Source organism: Euprymna scolopes, chromosome 21 (assembly GCF_053919585.1).
Source record: "Euprymna scolopes isolate OS-2025 chromosome 21, ASM5391958v1, whole genome shotgun sequence".
Classification (NCBI taxonomy): Eukaryota; Metazoa; Mollusca; class Cephalopoda; order Sepiida; family Sepiolidae; genus Euprymna; species Euprymna scolopes.
This window is the reverse complement of record NC_136502.1, coordinates 116321103-116327346: the sequence shown is the minus strand read 5'-3', so window position 1 is coordinate 116327346 and position 6244 is coordinate 116321103. Positions and strand designations below refer to the sequence as shown.

Here is a 6244-nt window from a genome sequence, read left to right as displayed (position 1 = left end):
TTTTTAATAGCACAGCTGGGATAAGATCGGGTCCACATGCTTTTGAGGTGTCAAGGTTTTTTATGATAGCATGCACCTGAGCAGGGGTGGTTTTCAGATCGTCTAGTGTGGCGTCTGTCCGCATAGGAAAGTCAGGTAGGGGGTGGTTGGAAGGGTCCAGTGTGGAGTTTGAGGCAAACCGACTGGCAAGCATGTTAGCCTTGTCAGTTGCTGAGGAGACAACCTCGTGATTGTTGGTTAGTGGGGGAATTGTTGATTAACTGAAATGATAGAGATCTTCCTAAGATTCCAATTTCTTTTCATGTCATACATAAGACCTTGGTATTTCGTTATCTTTTCCCTATCAGCTCTACTTAAACCAGCATCATTGGGGACATCGACTTCTACTAAGGTTGCTTCTTTCTCTTTCTTGTCCCATATCACTATGTCAGATCTTTTGGCTCCGTTTTCTAGGTATGTAGCTATAGGAATTGCATAGTCATAGTTGATGGTGTATGACTTATTTCCAACTGTTCTTTCTGGTAAACATGTTCCCGGGACGTGTTACTGCATTTGATATTCAGTTTTTGCAGATCGTCCAGTGGAGATATTTATACACTCCATTGTGTACTGTGAGGGCAGAACCTGCACCTGTTGTCATTGCTTAGACCACTCAATTTCTTAAAAGCATTAGTCATCAAGCCTTGATTTTCGGCATAAAAATGTTGTTCAAAATGAGAATGCAGCCGATAAATGTATGAACATTTGACTGAAAACGTAAAACATTGAAATAAAACAGAGAGAAAGAGAAAGGGTAATAAAATAACTAAAAGAGAAGAGGGAGAAAAGAAGTTAGGTGACGATGAGAGTTTTAGCAGAAACTTCAAAGAGTTGAATAAAGAAATGGCTTGTTTCGTTTGATCCTGTTAAGACTCAACTATTGTCCTTCAATCGCAAGCGTATCCCTTTTTCTTCCTGGGATTCTTATGAATGGATCTGCTCTAGATGAGAAATCAACTCTAAAACTTCTTGATCTCATCAAATCTTTCTTGAAGTTAATTTATTAAATTCATTGCTTTTTCTGATTCTCATAAAATCGGTTCCCTCTATCATTCTAAACACTTTCTCACACTCGAGACTATTCTCAATCTCTACAAATCTACCATCAGATCATGTATGGAGTTTTGTTGTCATATTTGGACTGATGAATCTGTGTCCCATTTGAAGGTTCTTTATAAATTGCAGAAAGGCATCTGTAATTTGATTGGTCCCCCCCTCCCTTCTACACTGCAACCTCTCTCTCACAGATGTGATGTTGCTAGTCTCAGTTTTTTTATAAATACTATTATGGCACATGTTCTTCAGAATTGTCCATTTACTGCTTCCTTTGTTCCAGCTCATTTGATTCGCTAGTCTAGTGGTCTTCATCAATTCGTTGTTTTTATGCCTCATTATAATACAGCTTCCTATTCCATTAGTTTCTTTCCAAAGATTGCAAGGTTGTGGAACTCTCTTTCTGTTGATTGTTTTCCTTCTACCTACAGCCTTGGTCTTTTCAATATTAAGGTCAATAAGCATCTCCTTTCTTTGCGATAATCAGATTTCGTTCTTGTTAGCTTCTTACATTAAGTGGCTTCATGCCTTGTCTCGGGCGATTTCCATAAAATCTTTCTTTTTTTAATCAAAGAAGAGCCAACTAAATGACAAAGAAATAAGGATGCTTAAAAACCAAAGTGTAAATAAGGATTTGTCTGGATATTTACTGAAAGAAATGCTGTTTTTAATTTTTTTGATGACGATTGATTATTCGTATTATTTGGATTATCATGACTACTGTTCTTATCTTGAATGTTATTTGCACAATATTCAGACCGATGTAGCCTCCGACCTTCTTCAAGTGTGCTTTATCGAACAAGCTAATCTTTATATCAAGTTCGTTCCATTAACAATTCTGTGCAGATTCTGAGCTTGACAAAGAAGATTCCCAAATTCGACAAGATACACCTGAAGAAGGTCGAAGGTTATATCAGCCGAAACGTTGTGCAAATAACACTCAAGATGAGAACGGTAGTCCAAATAGTTCAAATAATTTGCAAAAAAAAAATTCAAATTTAAGAGTGTGACAGATTGGATGAGAGCCAGAATCCCTTATAAAGATGCATAGAAACATTGAAACTATTTTCATTCAATCTTTGCAGTTAGATATAGAAATATTATTTAAAACGTTAGCATAAAATACCAAAATAATAAGAAGAAAAAAATGCAATTTCAAATGTAATCTCTCATGAGATTGTCATAGCCACATTTTATAGGTTGCTACACCCGCTTATTAATAAAACCGGATGTTGTTCAATGAACAGAAGTGATGTGCAGCTTTATTTCTGTTCGATTCCTGATTTTTATTAAAACATTTCATTTCAACATCAAATCAACATGCAGGAGAGAAAGACTAACTAATAATAATAATAATAATAATAATAATAATATATATATATATATATATATATATATATATATATATATATATATATGTATAAAAGAATAGATGTATGTATGTGTGTTTCTGTGTGAAAATATTTAACCGATAAACTTTAAAACTACTAGTCACATAACACTGAAATTAACAGGAAATAGTAATAGTACACAAAAGATGGTTTGTAATGGGTAAAATCTTTGTTTGGATGGGTGAATAACATACAGATGTTGAAGTGCAAAGTTGAAGTGCAAAATGTTCATTTCAACTTGCCGACATATTTTTTATTAGTTTTTCACATGTGCAAATTCATTCATACTTAAAAGTGGTTTAAGTTTATAACTTTCTTATCTAGCATTTAGGTTAACTCAAACGGTAGCGAATATGGCCGGATGCTAAATATTTTGGTTTCAATTCTAGCTGATGTCATCAAATTCATTTTTTTTTAAACTTTTGAAATCAGTATTTATATATTAGGTACAATATAATATTCAATAGCGAATTGGCTCTGTAAGAATAAATAGAAAATCTGCATGCATTAAAATATATTCAAAGATATTTTATGACTGGCAAGGTCGCCCCCTCTTACCTGCTAGTATATAATACAACATCACAGCATATTAAACGTGTCAGTTTATCATAGTCTAATAATTAATTACTTTCATTTTTAACCCCAGTTAGATCACCTTCAACCGTCTGCTTGATGTTGTATGTAACCATAAATAAGCCGTAAATGACCAAGTTCTCTCTGATTCTCTCTTCTCTGATTTTGAGCACGTGGTACAATGAGGAAAGAAGTAGCTGGTTAATTTTAATGCATCATCAATGCTCTGATCCCCATCTGGCATCAATTGAAATGAATGGTCCTCATCTTGGGGAGACTCCATGTTTTGACAAGCTTCTGGGTCTGACCTTTACTCCTGATCTGAAATGGAATACATATATCAAATACATTGCCAAGGTCGCTGGAAAAAACGTGGGATCTTTTTACCGCTCCACTAGATATCTCATTGCTGATGCAATTCTGTACCTGAATAAGAGCCAGGTACGTCCTAGGATGGAGTTATGTAGCCACATCTGGCCTGGACCTGCGATAAATACCTTTTCCTGCCTTGACAGAGTTCAAAATAGACTTCATAAACTAGTGAGGAAGGCCTTTTCCCGTTTCCTGCAACTTCTTTCCCACTGAGGGGACGTTGTAGGCCAGTGAGATATCTAATGGAGCGGTAGAAGGATCCCGTCATTTTTCCAGCAACCTTGGCAAAGTATTTGATTTATGTGTTCCCTTTCAGATCAGGAGTAAAGGTCACGCCCAGAAGCTTGTCAAAACATGGAGTCTCCTCAAGATGAGGACCATTCATTTCAATTGATGCCAGATGGGGATCAGAGCATTGATGATGGAAAGATAGAAATTTGAGGAGTTTGGCTTTGTCTGATATTGGCGAGATTATCTCAGGTCCATTGATGATGGTCCAGATAGAGTGCACACTTCTATTTAGGACCCTATTTGCCATTTGCTCAGCTACTTTGGACTAAACGGATTGAGCATACAACTCTCTAACGTTCTTTATTACTCTTTTACAGTGGTTGCTGGCAGTCCTGAAAACGGCTTTAGTCTCAGTACATCTATTATGTTGGAAGCAATGGAAATAGTGATTTCTGTGTGCAATGGCAGCAGCACATTCTGGAGAAAACCATGGCTGGCTGTTAGGTTTTTGCTGGAATTTTTTAGATGGTATGAAATGGTAGAAATGGTAAATGGAAAATAACATAGCTCAGGCAAGTTGTGAGAAAAAGGTTCTAGGTGACTTGCATACCAACCGTCAGTGTTGGGCATGCCGGTGGGTTCACGAACAATTTGAGTGAAGTCATAAGAAATGGAGAAATTGTGACAGAACCTCCCTTTATCATCTGTCTTGTTTGAATGGGTTAACCATTTCACATTTTGAACATTGAAGTCTTCACAGATGTGAATGTTAGCTGAAGAATGAGCAGACAAGATGTGGTCAGTTTTCTCAGATATGCTCTTAAAGATAGTAACTCCACTGTTGTGGGGACGATAGAGGGCTAATATAAACGCAGTGGTATGAGCAAGTGCAACCCAGAAGCACATATAGGGCAAATTAGGGTCTTCTCTGAAGATGTCTCTATCACATGGAAAGCCATCTTTAATGTAGGCACATATTCCATGCCTATGGTGATTTTGGGGGTCGAATTTGGATATTAAGTTAGAGTATCTTTTAATTACAAACTCTTCTAGGGAAATAGTCAGTCCAATGCCAGTTTCATTTAGGAATAATAGGTTTGGTTTAGTCTTCTATATGATTTCAACCTCTGGAAGGTTGGAATGTAGACCTCTGATGTTGGAGAAGGAGACATGGTAGTGAAGTCTATGTTGGAAGTTGAAGTTTTGAGTTTAATCATGTATTTTTTCTGGAGACTTTTCATGATGGAATTTTGGAATTTGTGAAACAGGTTGACAGACTTGGTTAGAGCAAGGCAGAGAGGGAAAGTAAGAGAGAAAAAGAAATGAATAAATATTTTTTTGTAGCACATGATAAGGTAAGGCCATAACAATTATCCACTAATATGGCATTGAGAAGCCCCACCAGAAGCTACTGCATGGTCCAGAATCCATTCACCAAATAGCAACACAGTAGGCCCAGTACTTTGCACCTGCTGATAGGACAGCCTTCTTAGTGGTTAATCCAAGGTTTAGGTCTGACTATCTTAAGCATGCAAAATCAACAAAAATGCTATATGAAACTTAAGCATGTAATACCAACAAAACGTTATTTGAAACTTAAGCATGCAAAACCAACCACAATGCTATTTGAAACTTAAACCTGAGAGCCGGACAAAAAATTATATTCCAAATGTAAGCATGACTTACTGACAAATAGACCGACTGCCTTTTCTGGTCATAGAGATTTCATCACACCCAAAACAGGAAAAAAGGTTGAAAATAATAGAAATTGATAGAAATCGTCAAAAACATTTGAAAGAATAAAATTAATAAAGGAAATTAAAGTGGAAAAAAGGAAAACTATCAAAAATGTAGAGAGAAATATGCAAATGTCACGTGGAAAATTAAAGAACAAAGAGTAAAACTAAAGAAACATAGTGGAGTGTATAATTGGTCAAATGGATATCACAGACTATGAAATGAACTACGCTAAGTTAAAAAAAAAATTATTTATTTACAAGTTCTGAACTGTTATTCATCATGTTATTTTCTCATTTCGACAGTTATACTCTCTCTCACCTTCGTTGAATGCCTTTTTGTCCTCCTCGTTGATAATCCACTGAAGTAGATTGCTTTCATATCAGATTTTATAAGCTTTTTATGATATGTTGTACTAGTTTTTATTTTATTTTTTTTTAACTGTAATTCATCCAAAGCACTTGAACTTAAGAGGTTACTATTTGGGACTAAATCTATGGCAGCACTATGAAGGGAGTTGAGCAGCAAGATGTCTGTTCACGTTACACTTGAACTTCTGCATGTCAGTACAGTCAGGGAAACAGGGCCCAGGAAAGGAATTACAAAGCGTAGCAGTTCTGGGGAAGAAACTATTTGAGTAGAAGGCTTTCCAGCATTTCGGGATCTCTACAGTGTAGAGGTGGGATTTTGTTGTTTGTTGGCTTAGTCAGGGATATTTAACGTCGGCGAGGGTACAAGTGCTTCGAGTTTGTCGAAGCATATTCCATTAAAATACTTGTAAAACTTTTGGTGATGGCACAGGAGGTGGGGTTTGGTTGATAATGTGGGAGTTATTAGATTTGTGATTC

The 6244-nt window shown here is 36.3% G+C and overlaps 1 protein-coding gene across 1 annotated transcript in view; it reads right to left on the bottom strand.

The window, feature by feature from the left end:
* Positions 1–5399, bottom strand: part of LOC145242678 (uncharacterized) — a 137356-nt gene extending 131957 nt beyond the window's left edge. The window contains exon 1 of the mRNA XM_080105810.1: positions 5346–5399. The gene's annotated coding sequence lies outside the window, so the exon portion shown is untranslated. The remainder of the gene's footprint in view (positions 1–5345) is intronic.
* Positions 5400–6244: the final 845 nt, after the last annotated feature.